The sequence below is a fragment of the Alexandromys fortis genome, unplaced genomic scaffold (assembly GCF_014885135.2).
Source record: "Alexandromys fortis isolate MF-2015 unplaced genomic scaffold, M_Fortis_MF-2015_v1.1 scaffold_50, whole genome shotgun sequence".
Taxonomy (NCBI): domain Eukaryota; kingdom Metazoa; phylum Chordata; class Mammalia; order Rodentia; family Cricetidae; genus Alexandromys; species Alexandromys fortis.
The window spans coordinates 11,850,850-11,874,698 of NW_026067932.1; the positions used below are offsets into that span (position 1 = coordinate 11,850,850).

Genomic DNA, 23,849 nt, shown 5'->3' on the forward strand with positions numbered 1-23,849 from the left:
TCTTCTCATTGGGGCTTACTGCCTCCAGACACCTCCCTTTCCCTAGTGGTTTCCCTACCTCTGAAGTGGCTGAGCCTCAGCTAAGAACAAACTGAGACACATAAAAGAGCAAATGACACCTAACAGGCAGAGTGTAAGGAGCTTTGGAATCCTGGCATCAGGTTTCCCCACCAGTAGCAGCGCTATGGGGGGGGGGGGCGGGCAGGCAGGGGCTTTTCTCAGTGGATGGGCTGCCTGGTAGCTGCTTCCTGGGTCGTGAAGTAGCAGCCACCCTGAGGCAAGCCCTTGTCAAAATACTGAAGGTGGGCTCAGATTCCTCCAACCAGCTCTCCTTTATATCCATTTAGTATTATTTTTAACACTATAACATTTTTATTAAGTTACTGAGCATTTCAGACACATGTACAATGTGTTTTGATTACATTCACCCTCCACTCCTTCCTCTAGTTCCCTCCCAGATCCACCTACACATTTTTACCTCCCCAAACCTCATGTTCTTTTCTTTTTTAATCCACCAGCTCCGTTGTGTGCTGTCCAAATAACTCATAAGCACGGGGCCATCTATCAGAGTGTGGTCCACCTACCAGTGGCCACAAACTTTAAGACAACTCATTCTCCTCCCACAGAAGCCATCAGATGTCAATAGCTCCTTAATTATGGGTGGAGGTTCCTGAGCTCCTGTTCCATGCTAGAATGCTGACTGCCTTCGTTTTGTGCGGGTCACCGCAGCAGCAGTGAGTGCATGAGTTAACTGTCCTGTCACATCCAGAAGGTACTGTTTAGCTCTGGTCCTCCCTGACCTCTGGCTCTTACAATTGTTTAGTGCTCTCCTCCACAATGGTGCCCGAGCACTGTGGGAGAGGGGTGATATATATATATATGTCCCATTTATAGCCGAGCTCTACACAGGCACTTATTCTCTGTATTTTGAGCACTTGTGAGTTGTGTTAACCACCATTGACTGCAAAAAGAAACCTCTCTGATGAGATCTGAGAGCTAGCTATTCTAGTCTCTAGGTATAGAATTACAAATTTCAATGGGAGTTTGATGCTATGTCTACTTAGCAAAATAGTAGTAATAGGTTCAGCCCTGGGATCTGCAGCAAAAATACAAATAGTTAAGAAATGGTTTCAAATGCTCATCCTTAGCCATCAGGGAAATGTAGATTAAAACTACTTTGAGATTTCATATTACCTGAGTCAGAATGGGGAGGAAAGAAACTTTTTTCTCATGCACTGTTGGTGGGAGTGTAAATCAGTGTAGCCACTGTGGAATCAGCGTGACAGTTGTTCAAACACTAGCCCCAGCTACATCACATCTGGGCATATTCCCAAAGGAATCTATTTCCTATTACAGAGACACATGCCCATCCATGTTCATAGATGCTTTTATTCACAACAGATAGGACATGAAAATAACTGAGATGCCTATTAATCAACTTATGAATTGTTAAAGAAAATGTGGGGGCATATACATAATAGAATTTTTTTCATCTATAAAGAAAAATGAAATTTGCAGATAAATGAATAAAACTAAAGAACATTGTACTGAATAATTTAAGAAACCCAGAAAGACAAATATTTAATGTTCCTGTTCATACGAGGATATTGATATTGAATCTTTAGATTTTTTTTGATTTTAAACTGGAGTATCTGTAGAATCCAAGAAATAAGAAAAGGGGAAGAAATATCTTAAGGGAGAGGGGACAGTAAAACCTTGGTGATGAAAGGGTTCTGTGCAGTGATTTTTTTTTCCTAGATAAAATCCTTCATCTTGGAGTGGAACTCATTAAGACATAAGAATGTTCTAAACAGAGGTGAAATATCTCCTACATAGATGCTTGTTAAACACAGGAAGTAAGCAACTCAATGTCTTCAGGAAGTCCCTGAAACTGACCAGATTCACTGGTCCTCCCTACTCATACACATACTAGCAGTGAAGACTGCTGAGATGCTCAGACAAGTCAAGCAGCCTAGAAGAAATGAAACAGAGACAAGCCTCTTATCCTCTGCTTCTTGGTCTTGTCACTTCCAGCTCCTAATCCTTCTGTGCTTCAGTTTACTCAGCATACAGCAGGGATAATAATTCTAGCTCACACCCAGTTTTGGCAAGAGTTAGACCAACCAATACAAACTATTCTTAGCTCACAGGCAATGAGTAAGAAACCAGAAGCTCTGCCACAGTGAAGCATGGCTCTGGTTCCCTTGGTGAGTAGGTAGGACAATGTGCGAAAAGGAGGTGCTGCAGCTGTCAGACACTTCAAGGAAAGCTGGAAGTGGTACCCGGCACAGTGTTCTGCCAACCTCTGCACACACCACATGCCGCTAGCTCCTCTGTCACAGCAGGGGGGGGGGTCCTTTCTCAAAAGCTGTTATTACCGAAGACTCCGAAGGCACAAGAGGCACCCTACACGCCTGTTTAGAACATTTTACCAAGGCAAGTTGGTGCCAGTAACTGAGGAACTGATGAACTGCTCCCAATGCTTCAGACCCATTGCTCCAGGCTGAGTCTGAAATCTGCTGAAAGGCAAACTGCGGGGCACACCTGCGAAGGGTTGCCTTGATCAGGTTATCTGGAGCAGGAAGACCAACCCTAAATGCGGGCAGTGCCTTCCAGTGGCAGTCCAGATACAAGGAAGTTAGAGGGGAAAGCTTTGCGTTTGAGCTCATTGTCCTTGTGTCCCACTAGCAAGTTCACCCACCCTGCTTGTGAGGTTCATCTGCTCTGTTATTTCTGCTGCTGCTACTCCCATCTGTTACTTCCAGCTTCTTTGGCTTTCCTACACGGAAGTAAAGGCCAATGTCTCCTCAGGAATCCCCCAGCCCTTCAACAACAGGGTGTGACTGCTGAGGCATCCAGCCCCATGGACCGAGCAGCTCCAGGGCTTTCAGACTCTCCAGTGTGAAGAGAGCTACAATAGTTAGACTCCTAGCACGCATGTAAGCCAACCTAATAAATAAATAAATCCCCTTTTAATACATATTCATTCTATCAGTTCTGTTCCTTTAGAGAATTCCAACTAATACACATCTCTATAGCCTCCTGTTTGGAATGTTTACTTCCCAGCTGGTGTTGCTATTTCAGGAGGCTGGGGAACCTTTAGGAAGCGGGGCCTAGTTAGCTGAGGGGTCACTAGAGGTGAGCCTGGAAGGATACATCTGCTCCTGGTTCTGGCCTAGCTCTCTGTTTCCTGGTCTGCTGTGAGGTGTAGCCTCTTCCACAGATTCCTACAGTCATGATGGACTGAAACCCTTGAAAACTAGGGACAGAAAGCAATCAATTGCCCTTTAAATTCTTATTGGCAGATATTGTGGTCACGGGTGACATGAAAGAAACTGATAGTCACATGCTCAAGAAAACACTGGAATCCAAGAGATCTAATTAATACCAAAAGACAGAGCTCAGTCTGTAAAGTGCTTGCTGAATAAATACAAAGACCCAGGTTCAAATCCTCAGCAACCATGTAAAAGTCAGGCGTAATAGTACACATTTGTAACCTCTGCTCCTGATCTGTTAGCTCCAGTTTCAGTGAGAGACCTTATCCCAAACAGTAAGGCAGAGCTCCAACAATGACTAGGAGGTTAAGAGCACAGCTGCTCTTCCAGAGGACCCCGGTTTGGTTCCCAGCACCTATGTCAGGCAGCTCATAACTACGCATCACCCCGACTTTAAGAGATAAGATGTCCTTTCTTAGCCTCTGTGGAGACATAGACACACACACACACACTCTCTCTCTCTCTCTCTCTCTCTCTCTCTCTCTCTCTCTCAAATAAGTAAATAACAAGAAAAATAAACACAGTTGAAAACAAATAGAAAACCTAAGAGGTATAAATTTGAGCAGATATTCTACCAAAGACGATGTATGGTTTTGTGTGACAACTTGACACAAGCTAGAGTCATCAGAAAGGAAGGAACCTCAGCTGAGGAAATGCCTCTATGAGATCCAGCTGTTAAGGCATTTTCTAAATTAGTAATCAATGGGGGAGGGACCAGCCTATGGTGGGTGGTGCCATCCTGGGCTGGTGGTCTGGTTTCTGTAAGAAAGCAGGCTGAGCAAGCCGGGAAAAGCAAGTCAGTAAGCAGCTCCCCTCCATGGCCTCTGCATCAGCTCCTGCCTCTAGGATCCTACCCTGTTTGAGTTCCTGTCCTGACTTCCTTCAGTGATGAACAGCAATGTGAAAGTATAAGCCAAATAAATCCGTTCCTCCCCAACATACTTTTTGGTCATATGTTTTTTCTAAGCAATGGAAACCCTAAGACAATGAATGACAAACATACACATAAAATGAATGCCCACATCACTAGCAAATTATAGAAATTCAAATTCAAACCGTGGTGAGATACCACTAAGCTGTTAGAATGGCCAAAATAAACAGTAGGCTCAGTACCAAGTGCTGAGAAGGAGGGAGAGGATGTCGAGTTCTTGGGCATTGCTGACTGAAATGCAAACCAGCACAAGCATTCTGGAAAAAATAGTTTATCAAAAATTTAAACATAACTGTACCCTGAGATTGCTCACTCGTTTTCCAGCCGCCCAGACCTAAATAGTCACAAAAATATATTAATATAGCACCGTTTGGCCTATGGCTCAGGCATATTTCTAGTTAGCTCCTATATCTTAAATGATCCGATTTCTTTTAATCTATGTATCCCATGAGGTTGTGGCCTACTGGTAAGGTTCTGGCGTCTTTCTCCATCTACATGGTATCTCTTTGACTCGGCCTACACTCTCTCCATATCTCTGTTCAGATTTCCCACCTGACTTTATACTGCTCTGCCATAGGCCAAAGAAGCTTCTTTATTAACCAACGGTAATAAAACGTATTCACAGCATACAGAGGGGAATCCCACATCACATAACCTCAGTGCATGTCCTAGCAGTCCAACTCCAGGTATTTGTCCTAGGAGAGGGAGAACTTACACTCACACAAAAATCTCAACAAACAATAGTTTTATTGATAACCCCTCAAAGCAGCAGACAGCTTTAAAACACCATTTTAAAGGAAATAAGGCAGTGCCGGGGGTGAGCAGTTCTTGAAAAGCGAAGCCACATACAACATTCTCTCCCTGTGTTTACACGCATGCCCCCACACGCGATGTAGATATGTACAGGTGTTGGTGTCAGTGTGCACAGGTGACTGTGTGCATGCCGGAAGGCCGCAGGTTGATGTTACATGACTTCCTCTATCACTCTTTATGTTTTCTGTATGTTTGCTTGTGTTAGTTTTCTGAGACATGGTCTCTCACTGAACCTGGAGCTCACCAATTCAGCTAGACTGACTGTCCATCAAACTTCAGGGATCTTTCTGTCTCCCTCAACCCCTGCCTAGGGTTGGGGTTATAGACAGGTACTGCTTTCCCTAGCTCTTTTTGGTGGTGGTGGTGGTGGTGGGGATGCTGCGAGCAATTCAAGCTTAGGTCCTCAGGCTTGCACAGCATACTTGACTGACCGAGTCACATCTCTGCATATGACATTCTTGACAACACATAACATGGTGATGGAGATCAGATCTATGGTTTTGAGATGTTAAAGGTGAGATGTTTGTGACTTTGGCAGGACAGCAGGAGTTTATAGCATGTTACACCAGAACAAGATTGATTTTCCTATGGGACTATATGTGTGTGTGTGTGTGTGTGTGTGTGTGTGTATAATTACATACATACATATACACATATATACATAATATATATACATTATATTGTGTGTATATACAATTATATGTATATATAATCAATTTAAAGACTGAGTCAGCCAGGCATGGTAGCACATCTCTGTAATCCCAGCACTCCAGAGCCTGAGGCAAGAGAATTGTGAGTTTGGTACTAGCTTGGACAACACACTGAGACCCTGAATGAAATTAATATAAAGCCAGTCAGTCGTCAACCCACGTTGTCTTCTTGACTAAAAATTCTAACTTGGGAGTAGAGTTCAATTTCTCTTCCTTGACCCATAAGTCTATAGCACATTTGGTTCCAGAGACCCTTGCAGTGACACCTTCTCTAACTCTCCCTTCCCTGGCCTCTCTACCTACTGGAAGACCCACTCATTGTTGCCCCCACCCCACTTCTGACCCATTTCTGAGCTTCACAGGGAGGCTGAATACCAGCTTTACAGGCAGATCTTCTCTAAGTGAGTTTCCTGCATTGAAAGCTCTCTGTGCCTTTGTATGGCTTCATATTTTACCCCCACAAGGTTTATGACCATGTGATGTTATACAGTGGATAGGCAACAGTACTGTCAGTCACACAGAGTATATACCACCTAAAAACAGAGGGAAGGGGTCAGGGTCTCCACGTGGGGAGGACGGCTCATTTAGGGATCTTTTCTGCGTTATCCACAAAAGCATGTGATCCAGGAGAGTAAAGACCTCAGCTGACTCTCCAGTGATAGACACCAGTACTCAGAAAGACACTAACCACAGGTAAGAACTCCTCAAATATTTGTTGAATGGATAAATGAATAAAACCCAAGAGATGAACATTCAGCCATGAAATTCTCAATTCTCTGAAACTGACGTTATGTTTTCATTTTGTATCGTCCTTCAAAGTAGAGCAACCCCAGTTTAGAATAACTAATTCGGCCCTTGACATTTAAAACTGTGATCAGTCTGACATCTTCCTGCTAGAGCAGGAACAGGATTCAGGAAAGACCAAGGCTGGGCACTCGGGCTTTCTTAGAGTAACATGATGCGGAAGCTACCCAGAGGTGCTGCCTCCACGGACAAAAGACAAGCCCTGCAATACCTTCCTGAGGAGGATTAGCACCAGCTTCTGGGCATCCTACAGGTGCTCAGTCAGCCCAGTGAGCCCTACACATGAAGGAAGCTGAACACATGGAGTACAAGTAACAGACTCAGTGTCACACAAAGGTGGAGAACATGTGCTGTATGTTGAAGTCAGGTGTTTGAAGCAGCCTTCAGTCCCATCTTTCATCCACTTGGGACTTAAGAAACAATGTTTATTCATGAGTGTAAATATCAGAGGAGTCAAGCAGGTTGTGCCAACTCTAAAAACAAAGAATCAACCTGGATACACACATGGCCTGGTTCTTCTCAAAGACTGACATCATCAAGTCTGATAGAGCAAGATGCTGAATACCACAAATATTTAATCAAGCACCTGCTCTTCAACAGGTCCAGGGTTTTCCCCCAGATACTGTCATTTGATTTTCAAGATTATCAGAAACACTTTCAGCAAACATGCAGGTGTTGGCACTGTTTATACACACAGAACGACATAAACCCTGCAAGCAAGGATGCCAGGGAACTCCCTACTTGCAGCCATGATAGTTATCTTGAAGACAAAACAGTATGCGGTCCCAGGAAAACCCATGCAGACTTTGCTTTCTACTTCTTTTAGGCAAGGTCAGGATAGGCACTGCTATTTGAGGCTATATGCACAAAAACCACGTATAACACAGGATTTAGTGACAAAAATATTTTTAAAGGTATTTTTGACTATATAGTTCTTCATTTCATACTATAGCCTTGTAACCTAAAACATAAGATTAGTCCCTCTATACCCTTTTTTATTCTCACTGATGAATAACCAATAAATCTGCGATCTCAAAGGAAAGTTGGAGGCCAGAATTTCTGTACTTTGAGTAGTAAGAGCATGCAAGGAAGATGCTCCCCTACTGGACAGCTCTGTCGGCATCCTGCCCCTCTATTTGTTGGCTCTCCTCTCTCCTTCTACCCACTCCTGTGAGCTGTGTCCTCTGGTCCTATGGAATAATAGCAATGTTTATTTCCTAAGATAACCTTTTGCTTATCTGAAGTTGCTATCAGGGTGATGCTTTCTTAACAACACAGTGATTGGGCAAAGAGTCAAGTATCTGTACTTTTTAATGTCCACTTGATGTGTCTTAGGTCTGGCTATACATCTCCGGTCATACAGGGTATCGCCACTTGCCTCTTCATTAGACAATGACAGCAACTATTTCTGTTCAGCATTTTGGAAGCCACACTCCAGAAACAAGTGAGTTAGTTGGAAAGACAAAGGACAGAAAGCATACGTGACAAGAGCTGGTGCAGTTGAATGGAGTATGAACCCAGCCACACATGTGGGGAAAGTGTCTCCAGCTACCCATGAGGGAAGATTGCTCACCTGGGAGGCAGAACCCACACAAAACATGGCTTGTGACAGGAATGTGGTCAACAGCCCTGATCAGTCTCTTTCTACAGGAGATTTGAAAATGTAAACTGCTATGCATAGCTCGGGCAGTAGCCCCAAACTGCTCTGACAGCTACTGAAGTAGCTATGTGTACTGGGGTTTTAGGTGCAAGTTGTAAAACAAAATATATGTATTCTGCTTGGTTAACATGTATTTGTAGCCCTTCGTGCAATAGAGTTCAAGTTGTTGTTTATAAACAAAACAAAAAAAAACCTGATAATAGGAGAAAATTGCCTTCCTGGATAGAAACATAGAATAGCAACGTTTATGGATATCACAAATAAAGAATTCAATTCTTTAAAAAAAATAAAAAACATGGCTTGTGTCCTGAGCCTGCTTCAGAACAAGGACCTGGCCTCCTGGCCTCACATTATGGCTGCTCACTGCTCCCTATGCCTAGTGAGCACAATGCCAAGTCTGTGCATCTACTAAAGTCTTCAAACTCTAAGAGGGCATGGAAGCAAGAATGATTACATTCAGTTCATCTCAAATTCCTCAACTGAAAGAAAAACCTCACCAAATAAAAACAATACAACTTCGTACCTAAGACAAGAAGACATGGTCCCTATATTCTTGCAATCTATGGACTAACCAAGTGGCACGGGACAAGTCATTTAATTTCTTTGAATTGCATTTTCTCAGCTATAGGATGAGGGTCCTGATCTGTAGAACATGAAGTTTCCTTCTGATTCAGGTAATCTTCTACAGCTATTTCGGACAGTAAAGCAGACAATCCACAGTAATCTGGCTGGGCTGACCTATATCAAATTTGGGGCACAGTTTCTAGAATGAAGAACAAGGTTCACAAAGGCAGACAAGGCTGCCACTTTCAGCCCCCCCCCCCCCCCCCCCCCCCCCCTCCCCCCCCCCACCCCCCCCCCCCCCCCCCCCCCCGCGTGCAACCTGCTGCCACGCCAGGGAGTCTACTGGACAGATTTGGGTATCAGCCTTATTGTTCACTAACATGGTCTTGGGCATGTCACTCTAGTTCTGACAGCCTTGACTTTCCACATCTGTGTGCCAGTGGAGTTCATCCACCCATTCCCAGGAATGGGAGAAAAACACAGTGGTTAACTATTGTGACTCCCCTGTCACCCAAAGGACACAAGCACCATCCCCTTTGTTCAAACATGGTCTACTACCAACCTCAGCTCACACCCTCATTCTGAAGCTCATTCCTCTTGAAAACACAAGCACCGAGAGTAAGAAAGGCTCTTGCTCCTCCCCTCACCCCTGTGATGGACAAACTCAGAAAAAAAAAAAACTGGTGACTTAGCTCAAGGACATGCAAAGTTCTTCACCAACAAAGCCTGGCCTAGAATGCAGGACACAGGACAGCAGACATCCAGGGCTGCATAAGACACCGTGACAACCATTTGTAGGTTCTACTCTGCATAAACAAATTTGGGATCACTCTCCTATATGAAAACATACGGAAAAGTGCTGAACTTTTTACTGCTGCATGGGGGCAGTGGGGCGAGGGAAGGGGCATGTACCAGAGAGATCGTGTAATAATCAAGTGAGCATGGGACAAGAGACCGTCTCCAAGTGCCGAGTTTTCAGCTGGCAGCAGTTCCCAGTTGCTTCCCACATGTCTGCCCACTTCTGCTCTTTTCAGTTTACCCGCTGAAGCAGACATGCACACACGGGAAGCCTTTCGGGACATGTAGGGAGGGGTGTCAAACTGCAGCAACAATCTAACAAGAAAACCATCACAACTGTGCTATCCACAAACTAAAAGGAATTGAGGCATTCTCTATCCCCTGACAGCCCAGCCTGAACAGCCGGAGAGTGCTTCCAAATTCATTCAGGCACATTGGTAGCTCAGGGGTCAGGGACCTGAAGGTTCATGGCAAACAAGATAAAAATCATCAGATTTCAGAGGAACCTTATTCCACAGCCTGCTGCGGCAGAGGGCTAAGGAGGGAGCGCAGACAATACAAGGAAAGAGCTGCTTTGAAGCTGGCTCCTTGGCACACCAGCTCCCATCCTGGCTTGATTCCCAAAGCAAAGCCTTTTTTATCTTTAGAGAGCATTTGACAGAAAGCCACACCAAGAACAAGCCTGATCCCAGCTCCCTCTGAGCACAGTGCCCTACCGGTGTCTGCCAGAACCATGTGCACTTCAGCTCACAGACCCAGAAAGGGAGATAGATAAGCCTTCCTGAGATCTCACTGCCGGCCAGTGGCAGCACCTTGGCCAGAGCTCGTCCTGACCTCTAGCCTAGGGCTGTTTTTCCCTTCACTCAGGTGTATTCCCTTCCCTCCCAGGCCCACTCCCTCTGCCAGATCCTTGGGCTCACCTCCTCCTTCTGAGGATCCCGCCAGGTTGAACAATGCTCAGAAGCAGATGGCTGTTAAACAATTCATTGGGGGCATGTGATGCTGTGCCCATCCCAGGTGGCAAGGAGAGGCTATGGGCCTGCAAAGGGGCTCTCTTTCATCTAAAGAACAACTCCTCCTCTTCCTTCTCCTCCCACTCCTCCTCCCCCTTCTAGGTCCTCCTGTGTAGTACTACTGGAACATGTGCTCTACTTGGGAGGGAGGCAGGAGGCGAGTATCGCTTTTATTGGAAAGCAAACGTCAACAGTGTGCTGAGCTCTGCTGTATCTCTTCACACTTAGGAGAGGAGGAGGAGGAGGAGGAGGAGGAGGAGGAGGAGGAGGAGGAGGAGGAGGAGGAGGAGGAGGAGGAGGAGGGAATGAGAATGATTAACCCTTGTGTTCCAGCTCTGCTTCTCAGTGAAGCCAGAGAAACAATACACTTAACCAATGGAATGCCGGCCCCAGGCATTACATCACCAGCAAGCCCCCTCATTGGCCAATAATTCCTAAAAGGCAAAATCCTATCTTTAGATGCTTAACCCCTTCCTAGTTAGCAAATCAAAAAGGATTTGGTTTATACCAGTGTTTCCCAAACTCGTTTTCATCTAATTCCTTCAAAGAGCTTTTTAAACATGTAGTTTGTAGTCCTATGCCTCAGATTATCCATACCACATCCTTCAGGGGTGTGTGGCTATCTATTTTAACAGTATAAAGAGCAGGGAACCAGAGTACTTAGAACCTTTCCTTAATAAGGGAAGTGACATTTTTCTGAGTATATATAACATACCCAACACTTACAGTCTCTTCCCATTCAAATCCTACCCTAGGCAGGGGACAACATTTGTCCTCTTTCACAAGCAAGCTTCAGTCAGGCCTCTTGGCACAGATCTGCCATTCCAGCTACTCTGGAGGCTGAGGCAGGAGGATCACAAGTTCAAGGCTGGCTTGAGCTACAGAGTAAGTCCAAGACCAACCTCAGCAGCAGGGTGAGGTTGTGTTTCTCAAAATGAGAGATAAAGAGGGCTACAGATGGGCTCCCCAGTAGGGCACCAGCCAACCCTGCATAAGGCTGTGGGGTCAGGCACCTGCACGGGACAAAAGAGATCCTAAGTCACTTGCCTAAGAGCTGGGGCTCACTATGAAGGCCAGGCTGTGGGTACACTGCGAATTTCCCACCTTTTTGATATCAGGTTTCACTCTATAATTTTGGTGGTCCTAGAGGTTGCTATTTAGACCAGGCTGGCCTTGAACTCACAGAGCTCTACCTGCCTCTAGCTTGAGTGTAGGGATTAAAGGCCTGCACCACGATGCCCAGCATGGGGTTCCCACTTAAAATTAAACCAGGCCATTTGATTTGCATTTTGCATTTGTCTCACATGGTCTGTTAGATTACAGAAAATATTAATATAGCTGATGAGCCTGAAAAGAACTAGAACTGGAGAGAAAAGTGACTTATCAGACAGGTATATTAAAAGGCACCCAGCCATTCTGGAAATCACTGTCTCTCTCAAGTTCATTCTGTCTGCTTCTACTGCAAATCTCAGCCTCACCAACATGTTCTCCAGGAGGCTACCTCCTGCTTCCTAACCTAGGAGAGATGCCCTTGCTGTGTGCTTCTCAGGTCCCTGCATCTGGGAGTTGCACTGCTTGTTTACTGGATAAGCTCAGTGAGATGAGAACTGTGTCTACCTTTTCCACCCACATATGCCCACAACAGCGCCTACCACATGTGAATACTCAGTCGTGGCTGACAGGGAGAGCGGGCCAGCAGAAGAGGCTTGTGTTGGGTTTTTAAATGGCACCGTCGTGTTGGAATGAGAAAGGCAGAGGAATGAAAAGCCTGAGACCCACATGAGTTAACGGTCTAATCTTGGGCATATTGATTGAGGTGGAAGGCATATTTTCGGATTCTTTGTCTAAAAAAGGACCACAGTTCCTTCTTTATAGGGTAGCCATGGGCATCCCATTAAATAATGGCCCACATCCTTTGTCACTAGAACTCATCCGCTTTATAATCTGAGAGCTGGCAGCTGCCCTTTAATGCTATCGCTAACTCACCTGCTTGACTCTAATCCACATCAAATGCATGCTCTTCATGGATATATGATGTATTTGGGTAGTTCAGCCTCACACACTGTCAAAATGCCCATGCCTCCTACCCCATCGTTTTACAAACTGAAGTGAATTTTACACAGTGCAAAGTTAAGCACTTTAAAGTGCATGGTTGAGGGGCATTTAGCACCTTCATACTGTAGACAGCCACTACCTCTGTCTAGTTCTAAGGTCTCACCATTGTTCCAAAGGGAACCATTTAGCCAGTTCTGTTGTCAGACTCCATCCCTGCTTCTCCTCAGCCTGTGACAAATGCTGATTCCTTCCTGTGTCTGTGGATTTACAGATATATGGATTGCAGCACAGGGCAGCACTTGACTTCTTATGTACACACGCTCTGTGTGTGAGTATCTGTCTGTACACTCACCCACTCGTACATATACAGAGGCCATAGGTGGATGGCGGGATGTCTTTCTCTATTACTCCCCCACCTTATTTTTTGAGGCAGGCCCCCTTTGAGCCTGGAGTCCAGAGCTTCTGATAGGCTGAGTAGCCAGCAAGCTCCTGGTCTTTACCCGCTAGTGCTGGGTTACAGGTGCATGATATCACACCCAGCCATGTCTAGTAGCAAGCTCATGATCTCTACCAGCTAGTGATAGGCTACAAATGCATGACATCACACCCAGCCATGTCTAGCCATCAAGCTCCTGGTCTTTACCCGCTTGTGCTGGGTTACAGGTGCATGACCTCACACTCAGCCATGTCTAGTAGCAAACTCGTGATCTCTACCAGCTAGTGCTGGGTTACAGGTACAGGCCACCACACTCAGCTGTTTTACATGGGTGTAGAAGATCTGAACTCAGCTCAAGTTTGTGCAGCGAGCACTTCGCCCACTAAGCTATTTCCATAGTCCCGTGTCTTCCTTCATTTGTTTACATTTTTTAATGCTTACAAGGTCCATTTATAGTGCGACATTATTATTAGCACTTCGGTTGTTCTATGACTAATAATCCATTGTGTGCATACGGTACATTTTGTTCATCCACCCACCCTGTGACACCTTCCATCCATCCAATCCTAAACCATAATAAGCCTGACAGTCACCTCTGACCCTTCTCTCTTCTGTACATCTCCAAACTACTGCAACAGCAAATCCTACCCATTCTATGCCCAAAATAGAGGTCAAATCCTTCTGATCTTTCTCTGTGCTTACAGAAAACACCCATATCTCACTCACCTAACTTCAAGTTGGTGTCAATACTTCATTATCCTCTCTAGTTGTAGTTCCTGGGATACTTTTAAAACCTAAGCTAGATCATCTATTCATTTAACTATAGTAACTGGGCCCTGTTATATAGAGAGTTTGCTTCCTGGAGGCAAGGCAAAACAAACAAGCAACCAAACAAAAAAAACTCAAACAACAACATCAAAATCAAACCCCCCAAACAAAAACAAACACATAGCATTATATCAGGTCATTCCTTAGGTTAAAATCACTCACTGACTTCACTGTAAACTCTGAGCTCAGTGTGCCTCTAAGGCTTAGCAACTTCAAATGCATCTCAAGTGGCTTGAAGTAACCCTTGAGTTATGCTTCTGCTAGAGTGCGCTACATCCCTCCACTTCATGGTCCACAGGCAAGCTTCTGCTTCCTGATCTTAGCACTTCTGAGTACCAGGTATCAATCACCATAAACACCACACACACACACACACACACACACACACACACACTGACCTTCCTTAATGACTCTGTGAAGCAAATCCATCATTTTATTCTTCAGGAAATATGTGCTGGGATTGTGGGCACAGCTCAGTGTTGGGGGAGGGGCTAGCATGGATGAATCCCTGGGTTTAGTCTCCACACCACAACTATCCACACATACATGTAATGAAAACATCTATATTTAACACTGCTGGGCCCTGGGATAAAATATCTTTCTATTCCGTGGAGCTGTGGTGTAGTGAGGAAGACCAGCACAGGGAAGAGAACAAAATTAAGAAGTGCTATTAAGGGAGAGGAAAGGTATCTGCTTCACATAGCATGGTCTTTCCAAGGAGGCCACATTGAACTGCAAGGCACAAAGAATCACTCAGTCAGAGAGTCTGTTTTTCCTCTCTCATATCCTGACTCTACAAAGCAGTGGTTTAGCTTTCAATATTTTCTTTCGAAGGGTTGAAGCATACAATGCCCATCAATCTCTCTCCCTTAACAGACACAGCTGTACCTCCCTGCCTGGGACAGCCCCTACCGAGTGGAAGGCTCTCCAAACAGGCTGATTGGATTAATAAGTGGTTGAATCAATGAGTGAGTCATCAATAAAAGCATTTCCCGAAGCTTAACAAGTGACACGCTGTGACGGATGCTGTCACTGTTACCTTAATGGAGACTCTATTAGGCTTGAGAAACACTGGGATAACTGTAAACTGAGAAGAAAAGTGCATAACTCTGTGTGTTGCGGGGCAGCTAGGAGAGGATACACACACATAGCAAGCACTCAGCAGGAGCCCACAGTCACTGGGGGCACCAGCAGAGGTGTCTCAGGGTAATAAAAACCCAAGCCCAACATTTACTTTCAGAGGCTGTAAAGAATTGAAGGCCAGAGAAACAAGCACCAAGTGACCTCTATGTGTAAGGCTGATCCAAACCATCCTCATCGTTCCCCAAATCCACCCAGTGACACATAGAACCGATGTTGTAGGAAAAGTCTCAGGCTGTCCCAAGACCAAGAAGCTTGTTATCACCTCATTTCCAGCAGCCACAGGTGTTGATTGCTCACAGATCACATTTAAGCCCCTATTTAGAAACTGTTGGGCTAAAGGAACAACTGAAGTTGCGCCCCTTCTTGAGAGCATTCTGCATGCATTGGATGGCTAGTCAAAAGCCTCAGTGGATGGATGGCTTGAGCCCCCTTTTCTCCTTCATCCAGAGCCTGGTCCTATCACCCCAACAACTTCTCAAGGACCCAAGAACCCTGCTATACAGAAATCTTAATATCTCTTCCATGTCCACTCCTGTTTCTATGACAAAATCACAAAGCAACTCAGGAAAGAAAGGGTTTATTGTAGTTCATGAGTCCAGGCTGCAGCCCATTTGGGGAGTACATCAAGGCGGCAGGAGTTCGAGGGAGCTAATCAAGCCATAGGCAAGTCAGAGAAAGAGTAAATGCAGGCCTACTGTTCAGCTCACTTCCTCCACACTTACATAGTCCAGGACTGGATCCCAGAGAAGAGCACTGCCCACCGTGGACTGAGTCTTCCCATCAACCAACAGACATGCTCACAGGCCAATCGGATCCAGACAATCAATCCCTCACTGAGACTTTCCTTCCAGGAAATTCTAGGTTGTGGCAAATTAACAATTAAAAGTGGCATAGCACCTTTGACTCTGCAACCAAGGAACCTTGCCTGTGACAGCTAGGCACAATGATGTTCTCTCTCCCTCCCTCTTTCTCCCCCCCCTCCCCAGAGTCGGGGAAGGAAGAGAAGACAGAGAGAGGAGAGAGAGGGAGGGAGAAACACACATGGTACAGGAGAATTGTCTGTATTCTGCCAATCATGCTTTAAGTAAATGCTGATTGGCCAGTTAGGAAGTATAGGCAGGTCAACCAGCCAGGAAGTAGAGGAGGGGCAATGAGAATAGGAGATTTCTGGGAAGCAAGAAGCTCCCTCTGCAGTCTAGCTCAGACCACCAAAGAAGCAAGATGTGACCTGCCCTGCTGAGAAAGGTACTGAGTCATGTGGCTAACATAGATAAGAATAATGGGTTGGTACAAGTTACAAGAAACAATAAGAAGCCTGAGCTAATGGGCCAATCAGTTTATAACCTATGTAGAACTGTGTGTGATTTTCTTGGGACTTATCGGCTGTGGGGTATCAGACAGAACAGAAACCCCAACAAGCAGGCCCTTCATGTTACAGAATGGTGCCCACGTGGATAACTGCATCCACACAAAACCCGAGAGAGCCTGGGAAGTAATTGTGGGTGGAAAAGAATAGAGATCAAGGGTAGCCTGGTCAACAGAGTTATTCCAGGACAAAGATATACAGAGAACCTGTCTCAAAAAGTAAAAGTGAAAATAAAAGAAATAGAGGTTTAAATAAAGCTGCATAAAGGTGGAAAATACACAGAGAATCTGGATACTGTATGCTAGTGTGCTCTCTTTGAATCGTTTGAATGCTGAGGAAGGAGTAACAGCTGCTAAAAGATATTTGCTTATAAATGTTGCTGAATTAGTCCAAGATAGATATTTTAAAATTGACTTCAAAATTAAAGTCAGGAGGTATGTTACTTTGGAGAAGAGATTTTGCTTTTGTTTCCACAGAAAATGAGAGGCTGGGGATTCATTCTGAGTTAAGAAAAATCCAATTTGATCAAGGAAGACCACCTGAGAAATCTCCAGCAGGAACAGATGGCCAAGATGTCTGAGTTCTTCATCCAGAACAGGTTCAAGACTGCTGCCTGAGATGATCAAGACTCACAGGATACTCCAGTAAGGACTTGATTATAACTAAATTTTCTTTAGGTCCCCATAAGATTATCAGCTCCCCCAAACAGCTGGAAATAGCCTGGAATACTATGCCCACGTTCCCAAAAAATGGACTATGGATATTTTCTTGAGCTAATGGGCCAATCAGTTTTTAACCTATGTAGACCTATGTGTGATTTTCTTTGGGACTTGCTGGCTGTGGGGTATCGGGCGGGACAGAAACCCCAACAAACAGACCCTTCATTTTACACACACACACACACACACACTGTGAGAGAGAGAGAGAGAGAGAGAGAGAGAGAGAGAGAGAGAGAGAACGAGAGGGTGTTCACAAGGCCAATAATGTCTTCAAAGCAAATAGATGAAGTGCCCTTCTGGTCTCACGTCCCCCTGAGCCTTTGTTGTTGCTGCTATACCAGTCTCTATATGGCTTTGCCTCCATAGGAATTTCTGGGACTTGGGAGATAGAACGGAGAAAGGCAAGCTCAAGTAAGGCAGAAGTCTGTACATAGGGCCAAGAGATCAGAGAGCACAGGTATTCTATGTAAGCCCCCAAGGGCAATCCCTAATAACAAGGTATAGGTCTTAGCCTCCTAAAATGATATACAATGACAAGCAAGTTCAGAAGCAAGCATCACATGGCAGCATCTCCCTGCCTGAATCCATGCCCAGAAGCCAGGGGTGCAGGGCTCTTGGTCAGTCAGCCTTAAGGGGCTAGAGTCTTTGTAGCCAAGTTGGCCGAAAACCAGCTTTACAACTTACCAGCTTGTGAATCCTAGCCTCTGCCACTGCCCACCCAGCCTCCTTCATCAGGGGACAAACTTGTTCCACCTGGCAGTTTATTTCCCACCCACAAGTCCTGGTCCTACTGAGTAATCTGCTGTTTGATTAGCTTATGTTCTAACTCCTTCGCTTCTTTCATCAGCACATAAGAAAATACACCTGAAATTTGTGCGGTCCCTGACGGCCCCGCCTATACAGTTTTCAGGCTGGCAAATTCCAGTCTCCGCAAGTCTGCACTGAAGAGCAACCTCCCAACCTTCCTGGGCGCATCAAAATCCACCCATCTCGTGCCTCTTGCACGGCATTACATTGAAACCCCTCCTCTCGTTCCTGTGAGCCCACCGACCCCCCCCCACCCATGAACTCCCGAGACTCCCTTTCAGGCAGCTAGAGCTGAGCACAATGTTTGGCACTCAGCCAAGTAAATCGTGACTAAATAACCGGGAATCTCTATCAGTATTAGTCTCTGCTCCTAGCCTGGCCAAGGGAAACCCTCCTAGGTTTCTTCCTGTGCTCCAAGATAGCTGGAAATAGGAGATCGTGGGACAGATCTGAGCTCCAGACCCCAGGCAACAGGTCGTGAGGGATCTGCATACGTAAGGCAGGTGCTGGAATCCAGTGCTGAGCACTGGCACCTGCAAGCGGTTCTCAGCTTCCCGGAGCAAGCTCTTCCTGGGAGACGTTTGGATGTTGGATGGAAACCTCAGAAGCCATAGCCTTGCGAGCCCCCGGCGGAGGTTGGGGGTGAAGGAAGGGGGGGATTCTAGAGCCAGGGCCCGGCAGCAGCAGCCAGGAAAGACAGGGTGGCGCGCTCCGGGCCCACGGCTCACCCACAACCCACCAACACGGGGAGGGAGCTTATGGGGACACAGCACCAGGATGCGCCACCAGTTCGGACTTGGGTGGGTGCTCCCTATGGCCAGAAATCTTACAAAGTCGACTTTACTGTATCTTACCTTACCAGCTACGGTGGCCCGTGGGTACCTCGGACCGGCGCCGCCAGTTACAAGATCCACGGACTTGCTGCAGCTGGGATGCTCTGCCTCTGCCCCGCACAGAGCACGAGCGCCTCCGCCGGGCAGCCTGGCTTCCTCGTGCCTCGGAGCCCATTGGCTGGAGCAACAAGACTCCGCACCCAGTCCCGCCCCTCCTGCCGCNCCCCCCCCCCCCCCCCCCCCCCCCCCCCCCCCCCCCCCCCCCCCCAGGCTTTCCTCCACAGCCAGGTAGGGAAAGTTGCTGCAACAAGCAAGCTGTACTCTCGCTAGCCTCAAGTGGCCAAATGAAGTGATCTTTCTTCATCCCAGGAGCAGAGATGCCCCTCAGGGAGTGCGAACAGTGCACTTCAGTATCCTAGGGAGCCAGCTTTGAGAAAGTCACCTAAACTCCCTGGGCCTTAGGAGGAGCTACTGAGAGGCTGGACAGGCACTTGTCAGCAAATGTTACAGGATTACAAGCACAAGAAGCAGCAGGGAGCTAGGCTCTTACTCTGGTGTGGGTCTGGCACGGGGAATTGGTCATATACAAGTACACAAACAAAAGACAATATCAGCTTGCTGTAAGCTGAGAAGGGTGTGTAGTCAGAACACAAAAGGGATGTCACTATATGCCAGGATGGCCTATGGAGGCATGGGTGTGAATTAAGACTACCAGGTTAAAAGTATTCCCAGATAGAAAAAGAAGGCAACCAGGGAAATCTCAACCCTCCAAATTGGCACAGACTATGAGGGCATTTGGCAGGTTCAGGTTCATGTCTCCTGTGTCATTTCTATGTCTCAATTTTTTTTAGAAGGTCAAAGCAGAACACCCACCCCCAAGATTCACCTGCAATATTTTGTTTGCTTTTAGAGACAGGGTCTCATTACATGGCTCTGGCAGGCCTGGAACTTGCTGTGTAGGCCAGGCTGGCCTCCAACTCACAGAGATCTACCTGCCTCTGTCTCTTGAGTGCAGTTTAAAGGTGTGTGTCATCACACCCAGCTCTAACCATAATGTCTAGATCTATAACTTAGTTATTTTTTAAAAGATTACTGGTGCTCAAAATGCATAGGAAAAATGCTTGGGAAAATTATAAGGAGAATTCTTGTCTGGATAGGTAAATTTAAAGAACCTTACATTTCTAAGGAAACAAGGAATAGGGTGGAGGTTTAGATGAGAAGCTAGGCAGATTACTGCACAAATATTCACATTTTATTGCAATATAAATAAAAGGTGAAAATTAGATGCAGGAAAACACGATGATTTTCACTAAAAATTCAATGTATGGTAGCCAGTATATATCAACAAGGGTTTTACATTAACATGTTCTCCCATCATGCATTGGAGGTCAGTGGCACCTAGTATTTATTTTTATGTACTGAACTCGAATAATGAAAAGGGCCTGGAAATGGTAGACACCCTCAGAAGAGGCACTCCCTCACCTGAGATGTTGTTTAAATTTGGAGAAACAGCATAGGATCTGCTAAGTCACTGGGTTTTGTCTTGGAGGGTGTACGAGGACTGGGGAGGCAGAAGATGCTAAGTCATTAAGTAATACTTCTGAACCTTTGTCAGCAGCAAAATGAGCAGTAGCTAAAAGATTGCTTTCTAGAAAAATGCCTGTTATTTTTGCCTCCACACATTTAAAAATTATTTTTTAAATATGTATATCTGTGGGTGGGTTTGTACACATGAGTATATATGCCTGCAGAGAGAGGGCAGAGGCAGGGGCCTCCCTGGAGCTGGAGTTACAGGCTGGTGTAAGTCACCTCACTTGGATGCTGAGAACTGAACTCAAGTCCTCTGCAAGAGCAGAATCTGCTCTTAACCACTGAGCCATATCTCCAGCCCCTCTACCCCTACATCTTGAGGGGAGGGTTCACTTTCACTCTGAGAAAGCTGGCAATTCCTCAAGCCAGAACTCTTCACAGATTGTTTCACCTACAGTTCACCCCAAATCCTAGGAGCAGAATGCTAGTTCAACCTATCGGATGCTCATCCCGGAGACCTTGTCTCCCCAGAAAAAGTGACAAAAAGGCCAGAGACTGGACAGGACACTGCTCAGGGTGATGGTGACTACATCTAAAGAGACTGGACCGTATTGCCATGAGTCATAGTGAGCAGCCTCAGTGCTCCCTAAATTTCTGCCCATTTCTCAACTTTCATCCATATGGCTACCCCTGCACCTCACCCAACCATTTTTCCTTCGTAACTCTCCATCTCTGCTACCCAGTCATTTCTGTTGCTTTGAACCAAGACCCTGATGGATTCAGCGAGGAGAGATTGCCTCACACGATAGCAAAGGAACAGTTTAGCACAGGCATCTGCATACAAGCAGATGTCCACGTAGTGACAGGTGTACACATTCCTTCATTACTCCACAAGAAATCACACCCCACAATGTAGTGGTAGGAGCATTTGAAAATGATATTTACATTTGAAAAGAGCCCAGATACACTATTCTTAGCAGGTCTAAAAAAGAAGTGAGCAAGTTCTTATAATACCCTAGAAATAAGCTATCCTAGAAATAAGCTCTCTCCTGTAAAGTTTATAGCTTGCAAGTATTTCACATTTCATATGCACAGATTGTAGTTGACAGAGTTGTAGTTGGATCCTGGGTTTACTGAGCTGTAGCTTGGCTCTCCTTGTCAGCAAGGGTAGAATTGTTCTATTGTCTATGCATGGAAATATTTTTAAGGTGACTGGTGAGTTTTAGTTTTCAATATTTCTTTCTAACCACTTGAAATGATGCTTAAGATCCAAATGATCAAAGATGAATTATGGGATGGGGAGATTACTCAGTGGGTAGAGCATTTGCTGTGTCAGCATGAGTAACCGAATTTGCATCCTCAGAGCTCATATAAAAAGTCAGGTTTGGCAGCACACCTGTAACCCCAGTGCTCCTAAGGGAAGGTGAGGCAGAAGCTAGCCTGCTATGAGCACCAGCAAACAACCAAGGGACCATGGTCAAACAGGGTGGGAGACAAAGATGGACCAAGTTATCCTCTGAACTCCACATGTACCCCACAATACACAAGTGGAAGTGTGTGGCCTCACACAGCCACACAAGATTAAAAGACAAATTTCTAGGCTTAGAAAACAATGAGGTTGGGAACAATCATGATCAGGATTCGGAGGGGTAAATGCTGCTTTAGAGTTAGAATCTAAGGGACTCTGGAGTCTATTCAAAGAGGATCAATGGTTCAAGAACTTTTCAATCCCATCTACTCCCACGCATCTTTACCTGGAGAAGTGGATGGACTTCATTTCACCTCTGAGCCCTGGTAAGAGGAGGAGAGAGAAGAATTGCATGGAGTGCATGTTTCTTTTCTTGAATTTCAGAGTCAAGTCTCAGTGATGCCCAAGTCTAGGGATGAGGCAGATTCTGGGCTGAAGACTTTGGGAAACTTTCTGCTAACTTCTGTGTACTGTGGAGTATTTCTGCTGACATTGCAAAGAATTGCCATGGCAACCAGTAAAATAAGTTTCCCAGTTCTTGCCGTCTCCCTCAAAGGAGGCAGATGCCAGTGGGTGTTCCTCTGTCATTAAGGATGTACAGAAGTTTCAGCTGATCATGTCACTCTCAAGGTCCAATAAATTTGCCTTCAAGTCTCACTCAAAAGCAGCTCCAGTGAGGCAGAAAGTGGCCCAGTCCTGTGGGACAGGGGATGAAAATGCCTTTACAGTTATTCATTTCCATGGTTGGCTTCACATTCCAAAAACCTATCAGATTAAAAAGCAAGATACATGGATTCGTCAGCTTTCACCCAAGCCAAGCAGCTGGAAGGGGGCCAGGATACCAGCAGGTACACATTGTATCAGTATCAGTCACTTTTTTTGTTGCTGTGAAAAGACACCAAGACCAAGGCAACTTGTGGAAGAAAGAGTTTATTGGGGGTTACATTCCATAGGCCATCATGGTGGGGAGCATGATAGCAGGAAGGTAGGCAGGGATGGGAGCTGAGTCCTTAGATGGTATGAAAAGTGTTAGGTAAAGAGAGAGAACTGTTAGAGGAAGGGTCGCTTGTTTGTCCCAGCCGCCCAGCTAGCTTAGACCCTAAGTAATCACAAACTATATTAATTAAATCACTGCTAGGCCCATTAGCTCTAGCTTCTTGCTGGCTAACTCTTATATTAATTTAACCCATCTCCATTAATCTGTGTATCACCATTTGGCAGTGCCTTACTGGGTAAAATTCCCAACGTTTGTCTCCTGCGGCTCCATGCTTCTTCCTAATTCCGCCTTCCTTCTCCCAGCATTCAGTCCAGTTTTCCCTTCTTACCTAAGTTCTGCCCTATCAACAGGCCAAGGCAGGTTTTTTTTTTATTCATTAACCAATAAACCTTCCACACCAGGTAACTGTGAGTGGTGTGGACTTTTGAAACCTAAAACCCCACCCACAGAGACTTGTTGCCTCAAACAAGGCTACACCTACTATTCTTTCCCAAATAGTTCCACCATTAGGGAGCCAAGTATTCAAACGTATAAACCCATAGGAGTCATTCTCATTCAAACCACCACAATCAGTATTGTATAAGCAATGTTGAGAGAGTCCAGATCCATAGTATCAGGTCTCTCTGTGTGTTCCTGGGACAGCCTTCATCACTTCTCCAGGCTTTCAGTTCTTCACCTGTGAAATAAAGTTATCATGGTGTGTAATTAGCTTTGTCAACTTGACACAACCTAGAATCACCTGAGCAGACAGTCTCAATGAGGGATTGACGACGTTGCCTTTGCCTGTGAGCATGTCTGTGGGGGATTGTTTTGAGTAAATTAATTGATGTAGAAAGATTCATCGCACTGAGGGTAGCACCACTCTAGACAAGGGGCACTGAACTGTGAGTGGAGAGTTTGAGCTGAGCACAAGCAAGCAGACAAGCAAGTGAGCACACACCTATTCCTTCCTCTGCTCTTGATTGTGGATTAGACATGACCAGCTGTCTTGAGCTCTTGCTGCTATGACTTCTCCACAGTGATGGACTATAACCTAGAATTGAGAGATGAAATAAACCCTTTCTCTCCCCAAGCTGCTTTTTGTTAAGGTATTTTACTA

At 45.6% G+C, this 23,849-nt stretch overlaps 1 protein-coding gene across 1 annotated transcript in view; it reads right to left on the reverse strand.

Annotated features, from left to right (window-relative positions):
• Positions 1–18,854, reverse strand: part of Syn3 (synapsin III) — a 389,669-nt gene extending 370,815 nt beyond the window's left edge. The window contains exon 1 of the mRNA XM_050145611.1: positions 18,777–18,854. The gene's annotated coding sequence lies outside the window, so the exon portion shown is untranslated. The remainder of the gene's footprint in view (positions 1–18,776) is intronic.
• Positions 18,855–23,849: the final 4,995 nt, after the last annotated feature.